The following is an 18,012-nucleotide window of genomic DNA, read 5'->3' as shown; positions in this document are numbered from 1 at the left end:
ATGGAAAGGTAACCCCTAGCAAGTCCGTCCAAGGGAAGACATCCAAGTGCACGGACCCCGACCCTCTACCAGTCTGAGCTGTAGTCCTGGGGAATGACAGCGTGGCTTCTGAGCCAAGGCAGGGCCACCCCGAAGTTCCCACGCTGGCCAGTGCACCTCGAAATGCTTCTGCAGAACGTAAGCGCCTAAGCAGACAAGGTCAAATGAAACTGCCTCATTGCCGCCTCTGGCTCTGGGGCCCAACCGGCCTTGCAGCCCCCAGGCACAGACCTGCAGGGAAAGGGGTCAGCGTGGAAGTCCTGCTCTGTAGATGAGCCAAATGCACTGATTCTCTCCCCTGTTGACTCCAGAGGCGCCTCTCCTCCCCCACTCCTGGCATCCCCTTATCACTAGCTCCATCTCCCTGTGGCTTGTTTCTGGGGAGTAGAATGCTGAGGTCACAGGGACAGGTTCTTTATCCCAGCGATGCTGGAACCCTGAGCATGAACCAGCAAGACGCAGACTCTTGCTCTTGACTTTGGGCTCCAGGCGCCGCCCCGGCCACGGGCCGGCCCGGGGCATCCCCCTCCAGCAAGCTCGCTTGCTCCCTCTGCAGCGCTGGTTGGTTTCCCACACCTGTCCCGGGCTGACACGGGAACGGGACGCCATGCGCCCCGAAGCCCCGCGGATGCCGACCCCGGCCCGCAGCCCCGGGAAAGTGCCGACCCAAGAGAGCCCCGGCGCCACGGGAGGAAGTGGGTATTTCACGTGGGCAGCTGCCTTCGCTCCTGCTCGCGCCTCTCCTTCGCGGCAGGCGTCAGGGCCCCTCTGCTCGGACATATCCCCCCCGAAGTTAATCAGCCGCGCTTGCCAGTTCGCTCTAGTTTGTAAAATACTTAAACACCTCGAAACGTTCCAGAGACGCGGCCGCCCGCGATCCCCCAGTTCTGCCTGGCTAGGGTTCTCAGGCGCTCACGAGGCTGTGGCGTTTGTCTAGAACCGACAGCGTAGACATGCAGCCCCACCGCTCCCAGGCCGTCGTCGCCAAAGTTGCCAGACGCCCCTCGGCGACCCGGCCGCGCCAGATGCAGTTGCATAACCTCGCTCGCCGCCCGGTCCGCTCCTGGCTGCACCGGCGCGTCCTGGCCCCGGGAGCCGCCGAGTCCCGGACGAAGCCTCTTTGGGGGCGAGCGGGAGCGCCCGACCGGGGTCAGCGCCCGTCCGAGCGGTGCTCTGCCTGCGGCCAAGTGCAGCGGGCGCCCGGGCGCGGGAGGAGGGCACGCGGGGCTACGCTTACCTTCGGCTGCTTACAGATAAGTCGAGGTCGGTGCAGCGCCTGGCTCGGGCATGTCTCGCCGCGGACCTGGGCAAGCCTGGCGCGGCACGGAGCACTCCGGGCAGGGCATCCGCGGCGAGGCTCGCCGGGCTCGCGCGGAGGAAGGCTCGGCTCCAGGGACTCGGCCGGCTGCGCGCCCGCCGCCCGCCCCCTCCACCGCCGCCGGCCCGGCCCGCCCGGCCCGGCCGGCCCCCGCGCCGCAGCTCGCGTCCGGCCCGGCTCAGCGACGCGCACGGGGAGGCAGCGGCTCGGCCGGCTCCGGGGACGCCCGCGCGTTCGCTCGCTGGCGGCGCGGCGGAGCCAGCCACAGCCACCCGGCTCCGTGCTCCTCCGATGTCCTCATTTACTGCAATTGTCTTCGGCGAGATCTCGGAGCCGGGGCCGGGAGGCGGGGGCGGAGTGGGGGAGGGAGCGGGAGGGAAGTCCTTGCAGCCGCCCCCGGGTCCCCGCTACTCCGCGGAGCCGGGCGGCCGGAGGAGAGGGCGCCGGAGCCGCGCGCCCGCCGCCTGTGCGCCCGGCTGGCACCGAGGCGGGCGGAGCCCCGGGCCCCGCGGGGCGGGGGCGGGGGCGGCGCGGGGCCCCGCGGGCCGCGTGCGCGGGGTGGGCGATCTGGAGGGAGTGGAGCGGGAGGGAGCGGGGAGCCCCCGCCCGCCGACGTCCGAGCCCGAGCTGGAGGAGGAGGTGGAAGGAGCCGCCGGTGGCTGCCGCCTGCGCGCGGGGCTCCACCGCGGCGCGTCCTCAGGGTTTCTGGGCTGCAGGCGGCGCTGCGCGGCCCGGGAACTTGTTGAGTCTGCCCTCCAGCCGCCTCTGGAGCAGCTGGAGGGCGGGGGACCTGGCGCTTTTCTCTAGGGAGGGGTCGCCGGGGTCGCCGAGTGATGGCTGCCTGCTTGCCCGTGGGCCTAGCCCGGCGTAGCTCTGAAATCCTGGAGCTCGGGGGGCCGTAGACATCTGTCCCCTCACCTGCGGATTGCTGCCTAGGGGAGGCCAGGGTCAGGGTCGTGTTTTCCTGCGGAGTCCAGCCCAGGGTCAGCATTTCTAAGTGGAGACTGACAGGCCCGCCAGCTGTGTGTAGTGAGGATAGAGGTGGGAGTGCCCTCCCCCACCTCCTGGGTCTGTGGCCCAAGGCCATTAGGAACACTCCAGAGCTGACTCTGCCACTGCTCCTCATCAAGACGCCCCCTCCCTCCCTGTTACACATACCACCTTGCCTGCAGCCGCCACAGGGTATGTGTCCTTTTTGTCACAGAGCAGAGTTGAGCTCACTTGGGGAGGAACAGATCTAGGATGCCCAAGGAGCTCTTCCCCACCCACTCGGCAAATCCACCCAGTCCACCAATGGGTAGTGTGTCTTCTGAGCTCAAAGCGACTGGGCCACTGGCCTCCCTGATTCTGGCAGACCCTGGTGCCTGGGCCTGGGACCAAGCAGCCAGCTGGCCACAGGTCTCCCAGCTCCCCAAGTTTTCTCAGGATTGTAGCTTGAAGTTCACTCTTCTTGAACACTCTTGGAAGTGACCGCACTCGGTAGTGTGAATACTTCCCAAGAAAGGGCAGAGGAATGGTGGATCCAAGGGCAGTGGCTTTGGGGGATGAAATGGGAGGACAAGAGGAAAAGTACCTTTACCACATCTTCAGGCAGAGCGGCAGGTGCACACACCTGCAGCCATCTCCACGCCCACCCCCAGTCCCTGCGGCAGCACCAGCCCCGTGCCCAGATCCCAGCCATTTCTAGTTCCTTGTTCACTGGGCTCAACTGAGTCTAGCAGGGTGCGTAATACAGTGTCTGTTCTTTATAAATTTCTTTATATGTAATGCTTTATTTGTCTTAATGTGGTACTTGGTGCATCGTGTCCAAATGTTCCAAAAGAACAGCATCCTGAAACCGCCTCCTTCCCCTCTTACCTCTTAGCCTCCTTATGGATACAAGTCTGCAGTCCTCTGGCATCCAGATATGTCCAGGAAGGGAGTCCTGAACCTGGGTCTCCAAACTCTGTCTACTCACTCCTTTTCTTACTCCAGATTCTGGAGTGTAGTTTTTAGCCTGTTTTCTTCTGTGGCTGGCCCACGGTGCTGGTGAGAGCTGGCTGGAGACATGTAGCAGCAGATGCGTGCGTAGCCTGAAGACCTACAACTCCCTGTTCTGCCTGGATGGGACCTGATGTTGGGAATGTGTCGGACTTGGGGACATTTGATGCCACGTGGAAGGGATCACTGTCATGGATCGCTCCAAGATAATTCCCCTGGGGATGTGCCATTGCCACTGCATGCCCAGTATTTCTCCAGCTTTCTGTAAATCTTGCTTTATTGCTAATCCATAAAATTGAAATCTGCCTTCCATCCCTTAAACATGTCACTGTAAATAAAACTTCCGGGAAATACTGAAATTGTGCGGGTGGTAATGGACAGCCACATTTCTAGGGGCCCTGAGTAAAAACAGATAAACATAAAAGCATGCACCGCAGGACAGAGCAGAGCCCTGGGGGGCCGTGTGAGCTGCCAAGAAAATGGCTTCAGGGACAGTGTTATTGAGATCCCCATGATGTGTGATTGTAGGAAGAAAAACTGTAAGTGGCAGGTTAGAAAACCCACTTACAGGAAGACGAGAACTTAATGAACTTCTTAGTATCGTCAAGATTATCTCTAGGTGTCTGGTTGTCTCCTAGACTCCAGTTGTTTTTCAGTTATCCACGTCACTGGTATCCGCCCTTTGTTTGGAAGTAAGTCATCTTTTGTCTACCGTGTTTACCTTGCAGGTCTTCACATCACAAGTGTAAATACTGTTGAAAACATGTTTCACTGTAACTTTGCCTGTGGAGGGAGGTTCCACATGCGGGAGGCTGATGAGTCCTTGTGTCCATCCTGTTCTCACCTTGAAAGCAGACACTGCGAGGGGCTGGCCTGGGAGACTGGGGACTCATGAATGCCGTCTTCCTGCCTAAACACTCCCCCCTGCATTATAATTAGTGTCTTTTACAGATGAGACACATGCATGTTTTTAGGGGCTAGGATGAATCATTATGTTCAGTTTCCGCAGAAAAAGAGTTACAGTTGGTAGAGAGTTGATTCATTGTAGGAGTCAATTAGGTAAAATTGGTTTTGATTCAGATTTTTGCTGAAAAAGATGGACTTCCAAAAGGAGAAATAGCTACTTTTAAAGTGGGATTTCCTGGGCGCCTGGGTGGCTCAGTGGGTTGAGTCGCTGCCTTCGGCTCGGGTCCTGATCTCAGGGTACTGGGATCGAGTCCCGCATCGGGCTCTCTGCTCAGCAGGGAGCCTGCTTCCCTCTCTCTCTCTCTCTGCCTGCCTCTCCATCTACTTGTGGTTTCTCTCTGTCAAATAAATAAATAAAATCTTTAAAAAAAAAAAAAAATAAAGTGGGATTTCCTGAAAGCAGAAGGCCCTAAGAATTAAAGAGATGAGAAAGTACGAGAGAGATGACTAAGAAAATAGCCAAAGCTCTCCTCTCTTGCCTTCTTCTTGGCTGCGTGCAGGTGTCTCACAGAGATTTGCTGGATGCCCGCCCTCTTGTTGAGTTAAGTTATGAAGTCCCAGTTTCCACCTTTAAAAAGACGAGAATGTACCAGTCAGAGACAGACAAGGATGTTCATAACAGTTCTGACCACCTGAGTTCCAAACTGGAAAGAACTCCAGGATTTATCAGTTGTAGAAGGGATACCGTTTTTCTGGGTTTACTCCTGCAGCAGGGTCCCACCCAGCAGGGGAAAGGACCGGCTCAACGCGAATAACTTCACAAACGCTATGCAGAAGCAGCCAGGCACCCGAGTACACGTCGTAGTCCTAGGATTTCATTTCAGTGACGTTGCAAGAATGCAAAAAAGTCCAATGTCAGGTGGGGGTTGTCTTTGGCCTGGGCCACACTGCCTCTTGTGGTGTGGATTATCTGTATCTTGAACTAGGTGGTCACACACCGTATTCATACAGATAAATTCACTGAGACGCTCTCATCTTTCGAGTACGCCTCCTTTCTCTCTGGGCAGACGCGCTGTCTTTGCAGCATCGACACACGTGCCCCCTAGTAATCTTCCCTTTGATGGGACTGGCTTATGGTCAGTGAAGTTGGCTTGCTATATTGCCAATTCATAGAATCGTCAAAGCTGCTTTCTCTCCACATCCCAAGGTAAGAGAAAACAGGTCGCCTGCACAGGCCCTGCTGATGTCAATAAGACTTCTTGTCTAGCTAAGTACTGGGACCTCCTTCTTTGAGAGGCTGCCGCGAGCATCTGCTCGACTGTTGCGCACAGCCATGGTAGGGTTCCCTCTGGAAAGGATGTTCCGACCTTGTGCTTTATTGTCCTGAGTGACTGTCAGGTGAGCCGGTGTCTGTGATGGCAGGTTCTGTCCTCCAGCCCCGAAGCGGTGGTTGCAGATCAGCTGTACGCCACCGCTGCAAAGGAGAGGGAACTCGACTGGCCTGAACCTGGAGGGGAGACATCAGTAACACCCAAATGCTTCTCTTTTCTCTTTCAAGAACAAGACATCCTGCAAAGGGGCTCCAGCCAGACCTCATCTTTTGCCTGGAAGACCTGAGAGGAGGCCTTCTGAATCATTTCCTTTGTCCTGTTCTGCTCAAGCATTGATGCTCCCCTTTCTGGACTGACTTTCTGAGCAAAAGAGTCTCCCTCTGTGTGTAACCCCATGCCTGTGGCTCTGCCATTGTCCTGGCAACAAAGCTGTGTTTCCTCCTGGTGGGAAGCAGAGCTATGTTTCTGAAATGCTGGCCTGTGCTCCTGGGACGCTCTCCACCCCGAATTTCTTTTCCTTCCTGATAAGCGACCAGAGATGGTTTATTGGCCTGGAATACAATTTGGTTTGGAAAAACTGAACATCGCACAGATTAGTTGAAATCCCTCGTTTTCTATTATGCATCATTGTGAATCTGATGTATCTGTGGGCAGTGCAATGGTTTTCTTTTTCAAGAGAACAAAGGTGGCTCTAGGTTTCCTTTACCACATCCTACCACAGGGACAGCAACAGGAGGAGACGGTTGAAGAGGGACCCTGTGCTTCTGGCTGGCCCCTTTCTACCCTTCAGCCCCTTTTGAGTAGGGCTCTGATGGAACCCAAAGGCTTTCAAAGGCTTTGGCCCCCCACTAAGTCAGTAACTGCCCCTCCCTGCCTTCAGGTGGCTACTTTGAGAGAGAAGCAGGGAGACTGTTTTGCTGACCTTCGTCTTGTGAGTGGGGGCTTTTCCATTGTCCAAGTCTGACCTGTTGGGGAGCGGACCTCTCCCGCAGGAGGAGAAGACTAAGGGGCTTTTCTGAGTCCCTTCTGGTAACACCGGTGTCTCTCTGAGCCCGCCGCACAGCAGGTTGTGTGCCAGGCCGGAGAACCATACCTTGGACCAGAATTAGGTCAAGAAGGGATAAAAATTGCTTTCAGATTTCAGTGTCTGCTCTGCTAATCTATTCTGCTGGTGTCAACCGTGGACAGCCCTTCCACGGCCCTCTGCCCGGTGCTTGCAAGGCCTCTGCTGGTGGAGGAGAGCTCCGAGGGGAGGCCTGAGGTTTTGCACAGCGCCCCCTGTGGGCTGTGTACCCTGGGTGTTTCTGAATGCCCTCCATTGACCCCCAAGCTTTCCTAGACCTGAAGGCAGGAGGGAGAGGGGGGGGGAATAGAAAACGAACCTCTCCTGTTCCACTCCTGTCCTGGCACAGAGTCTGTCTGACGGTGGCCGGCCACTTTGGTTTTCTGCCTACAGAACAGGAGGTGCCCAACTCTGCTCGGCCTCTCCTTTTCTCCTCACCGGAACACCCTGAACTGGATAGTGTTAAATTGTTCTCATAGATGAAGACCAGAGACGTTAGGTAATTTCTCCAAGGTCACGCAGATCGGAAGTGAGGAGGCCTAGATCCCAATTCAGTTCTGCTGGGTGCCGCAATGCAGCTGCCTGCTCGGGCTCATTGTTGTGATGCGAACTTGAGTAGTGTTCAAGAGCACACGTTACCATTTAGTGTTACTCGAAAGGACCGCCTGCTCCTCAGATGTCATGGCGTGTCCACACTGGAACCCTCCCTTCTGGGCTCTTGTGGTATTAGTGGGGCTCTCTCTTGGGTGAGATACTGGCTCGAAATGTTAACTGCCAAGACCACTGTCCCCTCAAGCAGATAACACGCCCAGGCTGACTAAAGAGTGTCTTTGAGCCGGTCATCTTTTACCTTTACTAGCTCTACCTCCTCTTATCCCTGTATCAGTCACAGTTCGAAGTCAAAGCTGTCCTTGGAGCAGCGGTGTGCCATCACCGTGGCACGTTTGGATAGCACTGTATGCTCGTCCAGTAGAATCTCGAGATCGTGACGCATTTTCTTCATTGAATGACAACAGCTGTCCATCGCTGTATGTGTCTGTTCCATATTTACCCCAAAGACCATTTCAGGTTCTTTGGGCACCAGTGATGGTGACATAGTCTTACTGTGGTCTTTGTGGACTTTGCCCAACCCATCGGTGGTCTCAGCACCTGACCTCAGGTGTACTGCTCAGGGCTGTGGATCATGAATGACATGGTAGCAAGCTACCATCTATTGGAAAGCAGGCATTTTGCTTTTAAATGCCACATTCCAAATGAGAAGAGTACAGAATCGTTTTAAAATCTCCAGTTACGTTTGATGACTTCTAAGGTCGTGTATGGAGTTTCAGTTCCATATGTTTTTTTAAAAAAATAGTTCTTTTCCTTGTATCATTGGGTCCGTGGAGGATTAAATAATAGGTCGCTACTTTAATTCCGCTGCACTGTAGAGTTGCAGATCTCCTGTTTCCTATTTTTCTAATTTGTGGTTTGGCACATTCTGGAACTTTTGGGGGCTCTAAATGCGTGTGGTGCCTTACATACTCACTTCTAGGTTGCCATTCCTGAACCCTAGTGTTCCTTTAACCAATGTTAAAGCACGCATCAAAAACACATTCTAACACAGTTCTTGCCCAGTCATAACTGTCTCTGGGATTTCAAGAAACGGAAGACGTTTGGGTTTTAAATGTTGCTCAGCAGTCTTTCTTAAACACAGACCTAGTGCGCATTGGTCAGTGTTCTGTGGTCAGGGGTGAAGATGTCATGGTTCTCCCCGATCCTGGTGTCCCAGCGAACACCGCTCCAAGACAGGTTCTCTCCCTGCCCTGGAAGCAGAACTCCAAGCGGTCCCCAGGCTTCCCAGAGTCAGAAGGTGGAAGCATCTCGATGTCCCAGAGCACGTGTTGCTTCCAAGTGAAGGAGGCAAATCACGGAAAACTTTTTCCCACTTGTGCTCATTGTTTGGTTGTTTTGGTGGATTAAAAGAAGAAACTTGAAAATTAGTGTTTCTTTAAAGAATAAGTTTGAGATGTGAATTTGGAGATTGTCACCAATGAGATGAAACAGCATCAGCAGAAAAATCAGTTAGTATAAAATTTAAAGGAAATCTCAATTCACTTTATGTGTATTCTCAGCCTGAGCCTGAACCTGAATTTGGTGAATATTGAAAAGTTCACCTGGGGTAAGACAGTTAAGCCATAAGTGAGGGTTCCAGAAGCCGGGATAGGTGAGGACCAAAGAGGCCACTTTTGGCCACAGTTCAGCACGCCGTCCTTCCATAGGATCTGTCTTCCCTCAGCCCGTCTTGCGTGTGAGATCTCTCTGCCTATTCCAATGTGGGTTGCTCTGCTCCATTTGAGCAGCATAAGCAAATGTAAAATTACCCTTTTATTAGGATGTCTTGGGCTGTGAGCTTTGTGCCCTCAAGTTCCAGTAGAAGGTAAAATTTATTGATGATTTATTTTGCTCCCTGAATCCAAGTATGTAAGTGAAGAAATTCTTTTTAATGGTGCCCTCCCCCCGACCTTCCCAGCAGAGTAAATATTGTCACATGAATTTGCTGATGATACTTCCGAGTCCCTTAAAATAAGACTTGTGATTCATTCACACCATGAAAATAGTAAAGAGCCAACAGCTTCACCTGTGGGTTCATAAGTTACTGGCTCTTTCCTTTTTGGTCCCTGGGTGTGAATGAACATCTTCCCTTCTGGAGCTTTCTCTGCTTCCAGCCCGTGCAAGGACAAGGAATAAGGGCTCCGGCTCTCCGCTTCAGGCTCTGGGGCTCCGGTTCAGGCTCTGGGCTCCGGTTCAGGCTCTGGGGCTCCGGTTCAGGCTCCGGCTCTCCGCTTCAGGCTCTGGGGCTCCGCTTCAGGCTCCGGCTCTCCGCTTCAGGCTCTGGGGCTCCGCTTCAGGCTCTGGGGCTCCGCTTCAGGCTCTGGGGCTCCGGTTCAGGCTCCGGCTCTCCGCTTCAGGCTCTGGGGCTCCGGTTCAGGCTCTGGCTCTCCGCTTCAGGCTCTGGGCTCCGCCCCGGGGGTTCCAGGTGCGGGCTCCGCCGCTGTGGGCAAAGGGGAGAGACTCCGTCCGACATTCTGGACAGCTTCTCATGAGAAGATAGGGCACCCCCTCCTGGTTGTGGAAGTGGTCTGAGCCCAGTGCCCACGCCTTAGAGCATGTGGCTTGCCAAAGAAATGATTTCCTCTCGCACTTTAGGCTCATACAGAGTTCTTTTTGGACTTCTTGCTTTCTTGATGGGAGTACAGACCTTGTTAGTACTGAAAGGACATTTTAAAACGTTGCCGAAGTGAAATCAGCTTAAGGTGTGAGGCGTATGACAAGCGTTGAAACGTGGCTGGTCTTCGCCGTGAAATTTAAACAACCCCTGCTAAAGCAGAAAGAATATTTCTATACCATGTAAAATGCAAGGATCTCCTGTAGACTTGCCTGTTCTTTATTTCTTGACAAGCGTGCATAGTCTCTACACTTGTATACAGAAAGATCCAGTATTTTTGAAGTTATTCATTCATGGGTGCGGCTCACTTTAAACAAACCCCTCGTATGAGAGAAGGGCCTGGCCACAGGTGCACTGTGAGGTTGCCCTTTTACAAGTGCTCATTTTGTATAATGCTCCTTGCAAAGACCCACTGCCTGTTATGCGCTTACAGGGTTTCTGTCTTCTGAAAATTATTTGCTTCGCGACTGTGTAGCATTGCATCTCTTTCAGCAAGTGTGATCTTTGGTGTTTTCTTGCATATACGCATGTAGCAAGGCTCGTGTATGCTGGGCAGTATCCGACATTGCTTGTGCTGGGTTCCTGCACTTGTTCCATGAGGAGGATGGTCTGGGCGTGACTAGGGCAAAGCAGGACATGGGCTAATTTCCCTAAAGTCCCCTTCTAAGTCTGGGTGGCATTTCCTCAGTAAGAACCAGAGCTCAAACAACAAAGAAGCCAACGTGTCTGCCACAGGGCCAGGCTCCATGCTTGGAGCTTTAGACATTTTTCTCTTGTGTTCAGCCCCCCCCCCCCCCCCCCCCAGCAGTGTTAGGAAGCTCTAACACATGATCCATTCATGTGCTATGTAAACTGGAGGGCTGGTTGTATAGCTGTGTGAAGGAATCGTGGAAGATTCCTTGCCGATACCTCTTGTCAAAGTTGCAGTAAATTGGACCTTACTGACGTGCTCTTCTTAGTTCTTCTACAGATCTTGTCCAGTTTGACGCTGTCTCTTCGTTTTTATGATTGCCAACGCTCTGCTTTCCCTAATCTAACTATAGCAGACCCTTGGACAACACGGGTTTGAGCTGCATGGGTCCACTTAGATGTGAATGTCTTTTATATAAATACCATACTCTAATTTTCTCTTCTGATTTCTTTTAACACTTTCTTTCCTCTAATTTATTTTACTGTAAGAATACATCATTTACTATATACAACATATAAAATATGTGTTAATTGGTTGTTTCTTGTTTTTGGTCAGGCTTCCAGTCAATGGCAGGTCCTTGGTAGGTGAGTTTTCTGGAGGTCGGAAGTTCCACGCAGACTTCCCTCTGCATAGACATCACTGCCCCCCATCCCCACATTGTTCAAGGTTCAACTGCAGACTCCTTGCTTATTAAATACTTTCTTCAGAATGTATGCTAATTTTTTCTGGGTAAAAGGCAAGCCTTGGCATCTCAGGTCTTATTCTCCATGAAGTGCAGGCTGGTTTTAGGTACACTCTTTCCTCCATAACTGTTATTACACTCGGGACCTTCATGTGGAAGTAGAAAAACACTACTACCCTCATTCTCCAGTCTTCATTGAGCTAACTTGAGTTTATGCCAATTGGTTCTTCTCTGCTGCTCATGATTGTAGAGCTTTACATGAATCAGCACCTTAATCATCCTAAAATCTCTGTAAACCTAAGTACTGTTATCAGCACCATTTGTCAGATGAAGAAAGAAGCACAGGGAGGTCAACAAATGTGATGAAATAAGCCAGGAATCTTCCTTAGAAATCACTAGAAGTTGTGGAGAATTAAAAGTAGTCTCTAGAAGTATCAGATAACAGTTCAACTTCCACTGAGGCAAAAACCATATTTTGGCCTCGTTCGTTTTTCCCTCACACCTGCATGAGCCAGTGTCCCTTTTGGGAGGCCTGGAATCACTGTCTCCCTTTACGCAGGACAACAGATTAGCATTTGTTCTTGGACACGTTGAGAACGTGGATGAGTATCTTGTTTTGGGATTGCCTTCATAGACAACTCACTTTACTGCCTAATTGTTGATGGGAAGAATAGTTTATAGCAGTGGTTATCAACTTTTTCTTGGAGAGTTACATAATAAGTGTTTTCAGCTTTGTAGGTCATACTATCTCTTGTGAAAACTCATCTCTGCTATTGAAGCAGGAAGTAGCCATAGAAAATACGTAAACTGTGAATACGGGTGAGTTCCAGTAAAACTTTATTTGTAAAACGAGGGAGTGGGTCAGATTTGCCCCATGCTGTAGTTTGCTTTTCCCTGATTTATACCATAAGTCCCTTTGTAAGAATTTTGATTCCATGCATAGACCCCAGTTTTTTGTTTTTTGTTTTTTTGTTTTTTTTAAAGATTCTATTTATTTATTTGACAGACAGAGATCACAGGTAGGCAGAGAGGCAGGCAGAGAGAGGAGGAAGCAGGCTCCCCGAGGAGCAGAGAGCCCGACGCGGGGCTTGATCCCAGGACCCTGGGACCATGACCTGAGCCGAAGGCAGAGGCTCTAACCCACTGAGCCACCCAGGCGCCCCTAGACCCCAGTTTTTAAGGATGAATTTATAAAGCATTTGATTCATCACAGGAAACTGTTTTTTTCCCTTTTGCTTCTTGTATATGCTGGATTCTTAGAAACCTGCCTTATTTGAGATCTGAGCAGAATTAGATCAGTATATTCTATGAAGGATTACTTTTGGTGAAGAGTATGGTGATGGAACTATTCGTGTGTATTTGAGATGCACCTTTTTGGAAAAACAGAAAAAAACTAAAACTGGGGATGGCAACATCTTTGTCATTGTGTGCTAGAAGAATTTTGCTTTTCTGGGTATGACATAACTCTAGTTACTGGAACTTGAATGCAGTTGTCTCTTCAATGGGAAGCCATGTATGCTGGGGGCTTTTTTCCTTCCCATACTCCCCCTGAGAGAACCTTGTGTAAGTCAAGACGAGACAATGCCGGACAGTTAATATTGGATTTTCATCTCTGGCTGATTTATTTAAGTGCTTCATGAGACCAAATGAAATATCTTTGCTGTAGGCTTTTCATACTAGAGCTTTTATGCTGACTGATGTATTTTTTGTTTTGTTTTGTTTTTGTTTTGAGAACTTCCAAACAATTGAGATAAATAGTTAAGTTTCTATAATTGTTCTTTGGTACCCATTTGAAGAATGCTTACTAGCTTAATGTGAATTTTCTCACCAAAGGAAGGATCAATAATCAGTCAGATATCATTTATTAATGTTGTATTTAATTCTTCAGATTTGAGTATCGTTAGGGAGCAATGATCCCATGGCCTAAATGTCTCTCAACTTGCCAAAGATGTGACATGGTGATCGTTTAATTCCATAAACTTTGTTATATGTTCCTCCCGACTTTCATTTTTATCAATTCTGTATCTGTTAGGGCTTTGCAAATTCTCCAGAGACATAAGATCAAACTTCTGACTTTCATGTACAGTGTTTTTGTGTAGCCTGTCATGGGGACTGTGGGGCTCCTGTGTTGATTAAAATTAGTTCCTTGTGCGTGGTGCTAGAATCTGCCTCCTGGTCTTTAGTACAGTTTCTCTTTGGTGGCGCCACGTGCTTACCTAGCAACGAGAAGCCTGGCCTACCTTCTTTTCTCTCAAGTGTGTTTAACTGAAGGAAGTATTTGAAAATTTATCTTCTCACTGCATAACTCTCGGAAGCACTGAAATTCCCTTGAATATCCAGAGGCAATCTTTGGTTTTATACTCTGCGCCAGCCGACAATGCATAGTGGCTTTGAGAACCAACGCGTCAGGATGTTGAACTCACAGAAGGTAGGAGAAGGGTGAAGTTGTCTTTGGATTTGGGGACAAATAGGTGTGTATGTGTGTGTGGATGCGTGTGTTTTAAGGCTTGGTTTGGATTTTATAAAAGAAAAAAATCAGAGGTCACTTTGCATGGGAAGATCTCACTTAGGATTTTCTGTAGGTTGGAGAAAAGAGCAAGGGAAGGTTGAAGCTTTGAGGAGAGCGGAACTGGGGATCGGGTGGCCTCTGCGTGGCCTTCGCTTCCCTGGTGGCTTCTGGACGCGAGGTCGAAGGCACGTGTCATCCCCTTGTCAGAACTGACAGCATGACCAGGCACGTCCTGCAGTGCCCCAGTGGAGCTGGAGGGCTTCGCGGGCTCACCAAACCCATCCTTCCTTCTTCCCTTGGTCAGAGCTGCCTTGCATTTTTAAATGATGGATCTGGAAACTGGAAGAAGTATAAATGCAAGAAAGTGATTCCTGCCAGTGAGTGCTCCGTCAGATGAGTCGTCCAAACAAACATGTCCCCCAACTGGGTGATTAAGTCTTACACGTAGAATTTCCTGAGGGAACTTTGCCGAGACCCCAGGGTCATAGCAAGCCTCGGGAGTGGGCGTGTCCGCCGACTTGGGTCCCCGTGTACTCCCAGGCAGCACAGCCCCTGAGCACCTGACTTCACCTGAGACATGTCATTTTGATTGGAGTTCGCCCTAGTAGTTTCCACATCTGCTCTGCTGTTTTCCAAGGACAAGAGGACTTGGCTTGGGAACTGCAAGCTTGGCCGCTGCATGGGCCGGTGGCCGTCCGCAGTCCCTCCCCGGCGCCCCTTGGACACATCATCCTGCTATGCCAGTCTTACTGTTATGTTTTCAATCAGGGGGAAAAAAAAAGAGAGAAGATTTCTATCTCTGTTTCTTGGTTCCCTCACAGCGAGAATGAAATTTTTTATGAAGTCTTAAATTTGGTGGTTACCGTCCCATTACCTGTAGAAGCTAGCATAAAGACTCTGCTCTGCTGCCATCAGCACGTGCTGTGGGCCCCGTCAGGGCCCGGAACAGGGCCCCAGTGCTCGTCCCAAGAAGAACGGCCCCTGCTCGGCTCTGCAAATGGCTCCCACGGTTGCCGTGGAGCTCCAGGGAGGTGACACGGGAGGCCTTAGCGCTGCTGTAAAGGGACCGCGCCTGAGACCCTGTGTAACTGGATGATAATACAGTCAGGAGGGGCTTTCTGTGATTACAGCCAAATAACTCTCCGGTTGAGCTCCGGAATCCAGACGAGCAAACTACCAGGAGCCAAGTTAGGCTGCTGCTTTTCCCTCCTCCTCTTTCTGCTGTCTGTCACCGGGCACCTCGAGAAGCTAATGGCGCAGGCCCCGAAATCTGGAATCTGTGGGGCCCAGCGAGCTCTTGGCTCTGCCCGTCCCCGCAGGAGCTGAGCTGGTTGAGCTTGGAAGCAGGATGACCTCTGCTGGTCTCTCTCTTTGTTTTCTTCCCCAAGGATTCCTGGGTACATGAAGTTGAAATGCTAATGCAAATTCTCTCCCTCTGCCTCATTGTCCTAGGCATTACTATTTTTATTTTTTTAAAGAGTGGACTAAAAGCTCTGATGACTCTTGTGGCTGATTTCTGAGTGTGAGGAGGGCTTTATGACTTAAATTCGTGCCAGTCGGCCCCTCTCGGCGTCTCTCCTCAGGGCTAGGCTGCTGAGCCCTGCACACCCTTTGCAGGAAGGGCAGCAGGGGAAGGCCAAGTGCGCCTTGCTGGACAGAAGGGGTTTGTGTGTCTCCTTGGTTGGGTGGGGCATTTCTCTTCATTTACTCAGTGGGTTAATAGTCTAGGGTTACAGGCAGGTGGTATCGCTTGCTTTAAGAGGAGACACACTCCTGGCAGGGGGCTCCGGAGCCTCATTTGCTGACCTTAGGAAACCATCATCTGAGTCTCCCATGTGCTGTCTTTACAGAGGTGGGCAGAGGGACTGCCTCCCCTTCCTTGTGAATTCGGGGTCTCGAGATACGCTCTGACCAGCGTCTGGTCCTCCTTAGAGGACACTTTTATTATTATCTTATTTGTTTCTGACATTTTACAACTTTTATTATTGAATTTTTAATACATGGATTTTTTTTTTTTTTTTTTTCCTAGTAGATGTTGTTTCCTAGTGGGAATTACATCTGGGTCAAATAAGAGAAGTTCCAACACCATGATTTCTGTTAAAACATACTCAAAAGTAATGCAGGTAGCTGGTGGCCCAGGAAAGTGGTGTCACAGGGCGTTGGGGGATCTCTACTTATCAGCCACCCCTGCATGGGGCCCTGAGTCCTCCCTGGGATGTGCCCTGAGGCGCACACAGTGGCCGGGAGACTTACCCTTTCCTCACTCGGGTCCTTCTCCTCCCCCCACCCACCTCTTTCTTTGTTTCTTTCTTTGTTTCCTTCCTTCCTTCCTTCCTTTCTTGATTTTATTTATTTATTTGACAGAGAGATAGTGAGAGCAGGAACACAGCAGGGGAGCAGGAGGAGAAGCAGGCCACCCACGGAGCAGGGACACCGATGGGGCTCGATCCCAGGACCCTGGGATCAGGACGTGAGCTGAAGGCAGACACTTAATGCTTGAGCCACCCGGCGCCGCCACACTCAGTTTGGTCTTTGAACTCACACGAACAGTTTCTTTACAGGCAGACATATGCAGGGCTGCTATGTGATGACCCTGGTCACTTTTCAAGAAAAGTGTGTGCTTGAGGGGCTATGAAAGCATGTGTTAGAAATCCAGATGGAATTCTGTTAAAACGTAGAAAGACTTGACTGTTATAAACTTTCGATTCAGGCCCGTGCTGACTAAGGAGGACCAGGCCCCTTGCTTCCAAGAACTCTCACGTCCTAGACCGGTCACCCCTTTGTGCTTTCTGATCACCTGACTGAGTTAAGCCGTTCCCTGTGGGGCTTCCCTGAAGCACAGTCACTCAGAAGCTCTCGTGTCCTGTATGAATTTGTGCAGACTTTTTTTTCTTGCCGAAGGAGGAGTTTATCGAGTCTGTAAGGTGCCTGACCGCAATGGCAGCGCCCCTGCTAAGGACGGACGACCTCATCGGTTAGCTGTCCTGCCGGCTCTTCTTCGTTCCCTCCCCCCTGTGCTGTCCCCAGAACGACGGAGAGGATCACGTTCACTTCCAGGCTGAGTCCCTGCCATCTCTGTTCCATGAGGATGTTCTGCTTCTTTGTTTTTCTTTTTCCCTTTCAAGATTTTATTTAAATTCAAGTCACTTCACATATGGTATAGTATTAGTTTCGGGGGTAGAATGTAGTGATTCATCAGTTGCAAATAACACCCAGTGCTGCCTGTGTTAAAGGCTCCTGAATGCCATCACCCGGCTCCTCCATCCTCTGACCGCCTCCCCTCCGGCAGCCCCAGCTTGTTCCCTAGAGTTAATAGTCTCTTATGTATTAGGCTAAGTGAAATAACTCAGTTAGAGGAAGAGAAATACCATATGATTTTATTCATATGTGGAATTTCTGAAACAAAATGATGATGTCTACTGCTTTATAAAGATTTTATTTATTTATTTGTCAGAGAGAGAGAGAGAGCGAGTGAGCGAGAGTACAGGCAGGCAGAGTGGCAGGCAGAGGCAGAGAAAGAAGCAGGTTCCCTGCTGAGCAAGGAGCCCGATGTGGGACTCCATCCCAAGCACGGTGGGATCATGACCTGAGCCAAAGGCAGCCCCTTAACTGACTGAGCCACCGGGTATCCCAATGATGTCTTCTTTTTCTCCTTCTTCTTTTTCTTCTTTTAAGAAGATTTCATTCATTTATTTAACAGAGAGAAATCACAAGTAGGCAGAGAGGCAGGCAGAGGGAGAGGGGGAAGCAGGCTTCCAGCTGAGCAGAGAGCCTGATGTGGGGCTCCATCCCAGGACCACGAGATCATGACCCAAGCTGAAGGCAGAGGCTTAACCCACTGAGCCACCCAGGTACCCCTGATGTCTACTTCTTAAATTTAACTTTGGAGAAGTGTTTTCACTTAGAAATCTCTCTCTCTCTCAAATATATATATTTACTTTTAGCTGTAGTATGTGCATTTTATAATGTGTGATAACCACACAATGAAAGGATGCATGAAATCAGATTCTCTGCCCACTCCCCCTATCCCATCCAGACAGCCTGGCGTATTATCTTTCCACACCTGTCTTCTTGTTCATGAGTACTTAGACAACATTTTTATTTACATATATATAATCTCAGATTATTACCGAGAGTGGGAGAGTGATGTTTTCTTTGTTTTGTGTTTATAAAGTGGAATCAACATATTCACATTACTCTGCATTTTTTGAGGAATTTTTTAGAACAGTTTTAGGCTCACAGCAAAACTGGGGGAAGCACAGAGATTTCCATGGATGTCCTGTCCCCA

The 18,012-nt window shown here is 50.6% G+C and overlaps 2 protein-coding genes across 5 annotated transcripts in view; one reads left to right on the top strand and one right to left on the bottom strand.

Moving 5' to 3' along the window:
* INSYN2A (inhibitory synaptic factor 2A) overlaps nt 1–1,471 on the bottom strand; it is a 57,631-nt gene extending 56,160 nt beyond the window's left edge. For both annotated transcript variants that reach the window (XM_059172852.1, XM_059172854.1), the window contains exon 1: nt 1,277–1,471. The gene's annotated coding sequence lies outside the window, so the exon portion shown is untranslated. The remainder of the gene's footprint in view (nt 1–1,276) is intronic.
* The window catches only part of DOCK1 (dedicator of cytokinesis 1), a 485,813-nt gene that overhangs the window by 250,505 nt on the left and 217,296 nt on the right, over nt 1–18,012 (top strand). The gene's annotated exons all lie outside the window — the stretch shown is intronic.

Source organism: Mustela lutreola, chromosome 4, assembly GCF_030435805.1.
Source record: "Mustela lutreola isolate mMusLut2 chromosome 4, mMusLut2.pri, whole genome shotgun sequence".
NCBI classification, from domain to species: Eukaryota; Metazoa; Chordata; class Mammalia; order Carnivora; family Mustelidae; genus Mustela; species Mustela lutreola.
This window is presented reverse-complemented; position numbering and strand designations above follow the sequence as displayed.